Below are 9,863 nucleotides of genomic sequence, written 5' to 3' on the forward strand. Positions count from 1 at the left end.
AATCAACGGGATCATAGCAATTATCATAGCATTCATCCTTTGGTAAGCATGAAGGGGAATTAAACAATGTATGAGTTGAAGAGTTACTCTCATTAGAAGGTGGGCACGGGTTATAAATCCGCTCTTGCTCCTTTTGTTCTTCGCTCTCTTCCTCATCTTTTTCATCCAATGAGCTCACAGTTTCATCAACTTCTTCTTCCATAGATTCCTGCAAAATATTAGTCTCTTCTTGGACAGCGGAGACTTTCTCAATAAGCTCATTAATATATGAATTATATTCATAATTATAATAGCAATATTTTAAGATAGCTAAATTTCCAGGCCTATAAACATCATCATCAAAAGCTTCATGCTTTTCAAACAAGGATTCAATTTCATAAGCACCCTTAAAAGCAACAAATTCTTCTATTTGTTCCACATCATAGTAATCATATATACCATTAGCATAGCTAAGGTTTCATTATCATTAAATTTTCATAAAAAGGGAAGGTGTGGAGCCTTCATCCTAGAGCAACAAGTATAATCATATCTCAAGCATAGTTGCCTAGCATACCATTTCAACATATAAATTTGATCCCATAATAGTTTCCCTTTTTGAGTCAAGTGATAATCCCTAAAGTATTCACGTTGATCCAACGTGTCTCCCATAACATAATTGAATGGGGTTTTCTCGGGATTATCAAAGTAGTACATAATATCTTTCACATAACGAGCATCGAGGGTTTTAGGAGGTTCATCATCTCCATGAGCAGCAAGTACACCTAATTTTTTTGTATTTCGTGTTCCATATCCATAACTAAAGATAAAGAACAACTAAGAACAGCAAATAAAAATTACTTAGTGATAAAGCAAACAAGCACACATGAGAATATTCACCCCACGCTATGGCTCCCCGGCAACAGCGCCAGAAAAAGGTCTTGATAACCCACAAGTATAGGGGATCACAAAAATTTTCGATAAGTAAGAGTGTCGAACCCAACGAGGAGCTAAAGGCAGAACAAATATTCCCTCAAGTTCTATCGACCACCAATACAACTCTATGCACGCTTGATGTTCGCTTTACCTAGAACAAGTATGAAACCAGAAGTACTTTGTAGGTGTTGTTGGATAGGTTTTGCAAGATAATAAAGAGCGTGTAAATAAAAGCTAAGGGTTGTTGTAAGTAAAGAAGCAATAAAGTAAATATAGCAAGTGTGGAAAAGTGGTGGTAGGAGTTGCGAAATTGTCCCTAAGCAATTGACTACTTTACTAGACCGATAGCATGTATTATGTGGGAGAGGCCACTGCTAGCATGTCATCCCTGACTTGGAATTCTATGCACTTATGATTGGAACTATTAGCAAGCGTCTGCAACTACTAACGTTCATTAAGGTAAAACCCAACCATAGCATTAAGATATATTGGTCTCCCTTCAATCCCGTATGCATCAATTTCTATGCTAGGTTGAAGCTTCTATCACTCTTGCCCTCCAATACATAGTCCTATCAACATACAACTAACCCTATGGTGTGATCCACGTGCGCGCTCATATGATGGGCACTAAAGGACAGCAACATAACCACAAGCAAATTAAATCAATCATAGCAATTCATCAACCACCGATAGGACAACGAAAATCTACTCAGACATCATAGGATGGCAACACATCATTGGATAATAATATGAAGCATAAAGCATCATGTTCAAGTAGAGGGTACATTGGGTTGCGGAAGAGTGGACCGCTGTAGATAGAGGGGGGAAGGTGATGGAGATGTTGGTGAAGATGGCGGAGGTGTTGGTGTAGATCGCGATGATGATGATGATGGCCACGGCAGCGTTCCGGCACCACCGGAAGAGAAGGGGAGAGGGGGGCCCTTCGTCTTCTTCTTCCTTGACCTCCTCCCTAGATGGGAGAAGGGTTTCCCCTCTGGTCCTTGGCCTCCATGGCATGGGAGGGGCGAGAGCCCCTTCGAGATTGGATCTGTCTCTATGTCTCTCTCTGTTTCTGCGTTCTCTTCTGCTGCCCTTTCATTGTTTCGTATATATATGGAGATCCATAACTCCGAATGGACCGAAACCTTCGCCGTGATTTTTTACCAAAAAATAGCTTTCTTGCGGCCGAAAAAGGGCATCAACCGCCTTAGGGGTGGACCACGAGGGTCAGGGACGTGCCAGGGGGTGGGGCGCGCCCCCTACCTCGTGCCCACCTCGGACACCGTTTCGCGTTGATCTTTCTCCCAGATTTTCCAAATATTCCAAAAATAAGCTCCGCCCCTTTTTATCCCGTTTGGATTCCGTTTGATATGGATATATTGCGAAACATAAAACATGCAACAAACGGGAACTGGTACTAGGCACTGGATCAATATGTTAGTCCCAAAAATAATATAAAAAGTTGCCAAAAGTATATGGAAGTTGTAGAATATTGGCATGGAACAATCAAAAATTATAGATACGACGGAGACGTATCATTATGTTTTCTTACATCTGAGATAAATTATATTGTCATGGATCATCCAACATGTTGAGCTTGCCTTTCCCTCTCTTGCTAGCCAATTTCTTTGCACCAAGTAGAGATACTACTTGTGCTTCCAAATATCTCTAAACCCAGTTTTTCCATAAGAGTCCACCATATTTACCTATGGATTGAGTAAGATCCATCAAGTAAGTTGTCATCGTTGCAAGCAATGAGAATTGCTCTCTAAATATGTATGACTTATTAGTGTGGAGAAAATAAGCTTTATACGATCTTGTGATGTGGCAGAAATAAAAAGGATAGACTGCATAATAAAGGTCCATATCACAAGTGGCAATATAAAGTGACGTTCTTTCGCATTAAGATTTCACGCATCCAACCATAAAAGCACATGACAACCTCTGCTTCCCTCTGCGAATGGCCTATCTTTTATTCTTGTCTTATACTTCATGCAAAGAGTCATGGTGATATTCACCTTTCCTTTTTACATTTTATCCTTTGGCAAGCACAATGTGTTGGAAAGATCCTGGTATATATGTCTAATTGGATGTGGGTTTTCATGAACTATTATTGTTGACATTACCGTTGAGGTAAACGTTGGGAGGCAAAATTATAAGCCCCTGTCTTTCTCCGTGTCTGATTAAACTTCATAACCATAAATATTGCGTGAGTGTTAGCAATTATGAAAAACTAAAAGATGGTTGAGTATGTGGACTTGCTGAGAAGCTCTTATATTGACTATTTCCTATGTTATGATAAATTGCAATTGCTTCAATGACTGAGATTATAGTTTGTTAGTTTTCAATGAAATTTTTGATTCATACTTGGGTATGTGAATGAATTGTTACTTTAGCATAAGATATCATATGACAATATATATATATAGGTTGTTGTTCTAAGAATGATCATGATGCCCTCATGTCCGTATTTTACTTTTATCGACGCCTCTATCTCTAAGCATGTGGACATATTTTTCGATTTCGGCTTTCGCTTGAGGACAAGCGAGGTCTAAGCTTGGCGGAGTTGATACGTCCATTTTGCATCATGCTTTTATATCGATATTTATTGCATTATGGGCTGTTATTACATATTATGTCACAATACTTATGCCTATTCTCTCTTATTTTACAAGGATTACATGAAGAGGGAGAATGCCGGCAGCTGGAATTTTGGGCTGGAAAAGGAGCAAATATTAGAGACCTATTTTGCACAGCTCCAAAAGTCCTAAAACTTCACGGAAGTCATTTTTGGAATTAATAAAACACCAAATTAATACAATACATAAAGTTCATACAACACTTAAATGCAACAAACAAATAACTCTCTAGCTAAAGAATTTAAATGCAACAACAAATGCGATCAAGATCGCAACTAAGGTAACAATTGATCCAACAACATAATGATACCAAGCCTCACTATGAATGGCATATTTTCTAATCTTTCTAATCTTCAAGCACATTTTCTCCATCTTAATCTTGTGATCATCGACGACATCGGCAACATGCAACTCCAATTCCATCTTCTCCCCCTCAATTCTTTTCAATTTTTCTTTCAAATCCTCGTTTTCTCTTTCAACTAAATTTAACCTCTCGACAATATGGTCGGTTGGAATTTCCGGTTCAACTACCTCCTACATACAAATATCTATGTCAGCTTGATGGGCATAATTTTTCATAAACATGAAATGCAACAAATAGTTTTAAAAGAGAATATACCACATCCGAATCATAACAAGGGCGAGGGCCGACGGGGACGGATATCAAAACCATGGCACTATGTATAACAAACAACGTACGGGTAAGATAATTATATGAGTAACTATATATCCAAATCACACAAACATCAATTTTTTATATAAAATTTCATGAACAAGAGGCTCACCACAAGGTGGTGCCGGCGACAGGACGGTGCCGGCGATCGACGGTGGTTACGACGGAGATTTAGAAGGCACTAAGTAAACCACACCTACATATGCAAACTAAGTGTTATTTTGACCTCAATTTGCATTAAATCAAATACTACCACATATAATTCCTCCCAAATTACTAAAACCCACAATCAATCACTATATAAACCAATGCAAGAGCTAATCTAGCAATGAGAGATGAAAGGACAAAGTTGAAGGAAATATGCCCTGGAGGCAATAATAATGTTATTATTTTATTTCCTTATATCATGATAAATGTTTATTATTCATGCTAGAATTGTATTATCCGGAAACATAATACTTGTGTGAATACATAGACAAACCAAACGTCACTAGTATGCCTCTACTTGACTAGCTCGTTGATCAAAGATGGTTATGTTTCCTAGCCATAGACATGTGTTGTCATTTGATTAATGGGATCACATCATTAGGAGAATGATGTGATTGACACGACCCATTCCATTAGCTTAGCACCCGATCGTTTAGTATGTTGCTATTGCTTTCTTCATGACTTATACATGTTCCTATGACTATGAGATTATGCAACTCCCGTTTACCGGAGGAACACTTTGTGTGCTACCAAACGTCACAACGTAACTGGGAGATTATAAAGGAGCTCGACAGGTGTCTCCAAAGGTAAATGTTGGGTTGGCATATTTCGAGATTAGGATTTGTCACTCTGACTATCGGAGAGGTATCTCTGGGCCCTCTCGGTAATGCACATCACATAAGCCTTGCAAGCATTGCAACTAATGAGTTAGTTGCGAGATGATGTATTACAAAACGAGTAAAGAGACTTGCCGGTAACGAGATTGAACTAGGTATTGAGATACCGACGATCGAATCTCGGGCAAGTAACATACCGATGACAAAGGGAACAAAGTATGTTGTTATGCGGTCTGACCGATAAAGATCTTCGTAGAATATGTAGGAGCCAATATGAGCATCCAGGTTCCGCTATTGGTTATTGACCAGAGACGTGTCTCGGTCATGTCTACATTGTTCTCGAACCCGTAGGGTCCGCACGCTTAAGGTTTCGATGACAGTTATATTATGAGTTTATGCTTTTTGATGTACTGAAGTTTGTTCGGAGTCCCGGATGTGATCACGGACATGACGAGGAGTCTCGAAATGGTCGATACATAAATATTGATATATTGGAAGCCTATATTTGGATATCGGAAGTGTTCCGGGTGAAATCGGGATTTTACCGGAGTACCGGGAGGTTACCGAAAACTCCCGGGAGGTATATGGGCCTTAGTACGCTTCGGTGGAAGAGAGGAGAGGAGGCCAGGGCTGGGCCGCGCGCCCCTCCCCCCCCCCCCTAGTCCGAATAGGACAAGGAGAGGGGGGAGGCGCCCCCCTTCCTTCTCTCTCTCCTCTTTCCCCCTTCCCGAATCCTATTCCAACTAGGAAAGGGGGGAATCCTACTCCTGGTGGGAGTAGGACTCCTCCTGGCGCGCCCTCCTCCTGGCCGGCCGCACCCTCCCCCCCTTGATCCTTTATATACGGGGGCAGAGGGCACCCCATAGACACACAAGTTGATCCATGTGATCATATTCTTAGCCGTGTGTGGTGCCCCCTTCCACGATAATCCTCGATAATATTGTAGCGGTTCTTAGGCGAAGCCCTGCGATGGTAGTACATCAAGATCGTCACCACACCGTCATGCTGACGAAAGTCTTCCCCGACACTTTGCTGGATCGGAGTCCGGGGATCGTCATCGAGCTGAACGTGTGCTAGAACTCGTAGGTGCCGTAGTTTCGGTGCTTGATCGGTCGGGCCGTGAAGACGTACGACTACATCAACCGCGTTGTGCTAACGCTTCCGCTGTCGGTCTACAAGGGTACGTAGATCACACTCTCCCCTCTCGTTGCTATGCATCACCATGATCTTGCGTGTGCGTAGGAAATTTTTTGAAATTACTACATTCCCCAACAGTGGCATCCGCGCCTAGGTTTTATGTATTGATGTTATATGCACGAGTAGAACACAAGTGAGTTGTGGGCGATATAAGTCATACTGCTTACCAGCATGTCATACTTTGGTTCGGGGGTATTGTTGGATGAAGCGGCCCGGACCGACATTACGCGTACGCTTACGCGAGACCGGTTCTCCCGACGTGCTTTGCACATAGGTGGCTTGCGGGTGACAGTTTCTCCAACTTTAGTTGAACCGAGTGTGGCTACGCCCGGTCCTTGCAAAGGTTAAAATAGCACCAACTTGACAAACTATCGTTGTGGTTTTGATGCGTAGGTAAGATTGGTCCTTGCTTAAGCCCGTAGTAGCCACGTAAAACTTGCAACAACAAAGTAGAGGACGTCTAACTTGTTTTTGCAGGGCATGTTGTGATGTGATATGGTCAAGACATGATGCTAAATTTTATTGTATGAGATGATCATGTTTTGTAACCGAGTTATCGGCAACTGGCAGGAGCCATATGGTTGTCGCTTTATTGTATGCAATGCAATCGCGTTGTAATGCTTTACTTTATCACTAAGCGGTAGCGATAGTCGTGGAAGCATAAGATTGGCGAGACGACAATGATGCTACGATGGAGATCAAGGTCGGTGACGATGGTGATCACGACGGTGCTTCGAACATGGAGATCACAAGCACAAGATGATGATGGCCATATCATATCACTTATATTGATTGCATGTGATGTTTATCTTTTATGCATCTTATCTTGCTTTGATTGATGGTAGCATTATAAGATGATCTCTCACTAATTATCAAGAAGTGTTCTCCCTGAGTATGCACCGTTGCGAAAGTTCTTCGTGCTGAGACACCACGTGATGATCGGGTGTGATAGACTCTACGTTCAAATACAACGGGTGCAAAACAGTTGCACACGCGGAATACTCAGGTTATACTTGATGAGCCAAGCATATACAGATATGACCTCGGAACACGGAGACCAAAAGGTCGAGCATGAATCATATAGTAGATATGATCAACATAGTGATGTTCACCAATGAAACTACTCCATCTCACGTGATGATCGGACATGGTTTAGTTGATTTGGATCACGTAATCACTTAGAGGATTAGAGGGATGTCTATCTAAGTGGGAGTTCTTTAAGTAATATGATTAATTGAACCTAAATTTATCATGAAACTTAGTACATGATAGTATCTTGCTTGTTTATGCTTGATTGTAGATAGATGGCCCGTGTTGTTGTTCCGTTGAATTTTAATGCGTTCCTTGAGAAAGCAAAGTTGAAAGATGATGGTAGCAATTACACGGACTGGGTCCGTAACTTGAGGATTATCCTCATTGCTGCACAAAAGAATTACGTCCTGGAAGCACCGCTGGGTGCCAGGCCTGCTGCTGGAGCAACACCAGATGTTATGAACATCTGGCAGAGCAAAGCTGATGACTACTCGATAGTTTAGTGTGCCATGCTTTACGGCTTAGAATCGAGACTTCAATGACGTTTTGAACGTCATGGAGCATATGAGATGTTCCAGGAGTTGAAGTTAATATTTCAAGCAAATGCCAGGATTGAGAGATATGAAGTCTCCAATAAGTTCTATAGCTGCAAGATGGAGGAGAACAGTTCTGTTAGTGAGCATATACTCAAAATGTCTGGGTATAATAATCACTTGATTCAATTGGGAGTTAATCTTCCAAATGATTGCGTCATTGACAGAATTCTCCAATCACTGCCACCAAGCTATAAGAACTTCCTGATGAACTATAATATGCAAGGGATGAATAAGACTATTCCCGAGCTCTTCGCAATGCTGAAAGCTGCGGAGGTAGAAATCAAGAAGGAGCATCAAGTGTTGATGGTCAACAAGACCACTAGTTTCAAGAAAAAGGGCAAAGGGGAGAAGAAGGGGAACTTCAAAAAGAACAGCAAGCAAGTTGCTACTCAAGAGAAGAAACCCAAACCTGGACCTAAGCCTGAAACTGAGTGCTTCTACTACAAGCAGACTGGTCACTGGAAGCGGAACTGCCCCAAGTATTTGGTGGATAAGAAGGATGGCAAGGTGAACAAAGGTATATGTGATATACATGTTATTGATGTGTACCTTACTAATGCTCACAGTAGCACCTGGGTATTTGATACTGGTTCTGTTGCTAATATTTGCAACTCGAAACAGGGACTACGGATTAAGCGAAGATTGGCTAAGGACGAGGTGACGATGCGCGTGGGAAATGGTTCCAAAGTCGATGTGATCGCAGTCGGCACGCTACCTCTACATCTACCTTCGGGATTAGTATTAGACCTAAATAATTGTTATTTGGTGCCAGCGTTAAGCATGAACATTATATCTGGATCTTGTTTGATGCGAGATGGTTATTCATTTAAATCTGAGAATAATGGTTGTTCTATTTATATGAGTAATATCTTTTATGGTCATGCACCCTTAAAGAGTGGTCTATTCTTATTAAATCTCGATAGTAGTGACACACATATTCATAGTGTTGAAGCCAAAAGATGCAGAGTTGATAATGATAGTGCAACTTATTTGTGGCACTGCCGTTTAGGTCATATCGGTATAAAGCGCATGAAGAAACTCCATACTGATGGGCTTTTGGAACCACTTGATTATGAATCACTTGGTACTTGCGAACCGTGCCTTATGGGTAAGATGACAAAAACACCGTTCTCTGGTACTATGGAGAGAGCAACAGATTTATTGGAAATCATACATACAGATGTATGTGGTCCGATGAATGTTGAGGCTCGTGGCGGATATCGTTATTTTCTCACCTTCACAGATGACTTAAGCAGATATGGGTATATCTACTTAATGAAACATAAGTCTGAAACGTTTGAAAAGTTCAAAGAATTTCAGAGTGAAGTTGAAAATCATCATAACAAGAAAATAAAATTCCTACGATCTGATCGTGGAGGAGAATATTTGAGTTACGAGTTTGGTGTATATTTGAAACAATGTGGAATAGTTTTGCAACTCATGCCACCCGGAACACCACAGCGTAATGGTGTGTCTGAACGTCGTAATCGTACTTTACTAGATATGGTGTGATCTATGATGTCTCTTACTGATTTACCGCTATCGTTTTGGGGATATGCTCTAGAGACGGCCGCATTCACATTAAATAGGGCACCATAAAAATCCGTTGAGACGACGCCTTATGAACTGTGGTTTGGCAAGAAACCAAAGTTGTTATTTCTGAAAGTTTGGGGCTACGATGCTGCCACGACCGGTTTTCCGGGTAATAAATTTTCCAGAAAAGACCGTCGTGCTTATCAGCCCCAGGATTACTGTTAGCTGATGAGGCTCCAACTTGATACAGAAATTCCAAGCAAAAAAATACAAAATATGTAGTACAAGACCATTCTGGCCTGTGAGTACAACAAATGGTTTCTAGTGGTTGATGGCGGAAGCGGGTTGTGAAACATCAGTGTCTATGGGACTCCATTTCCCACGGGAACAGCTGACCAGGTTAATTCCTATCTTCGCGAGGCTGCTATCTCCATTGAGTGGGTTCCGGGGCTGGCAT

This window comes from Triticum aestivum, chromosome 2A (assembly GCF_018294505.1).
Source record: "Triticum aestivum cultivar Chinese Spring chromosome 2A, IWGSC CS RefSeq v2.1, whole genome shotgun sequence".
Lineage (NCBI taxonomy): Eukaryota > Viridiplantae > Streptophyta > Magnoliopsida > Poales > Poaceae > Triticum > Triticum aestivum.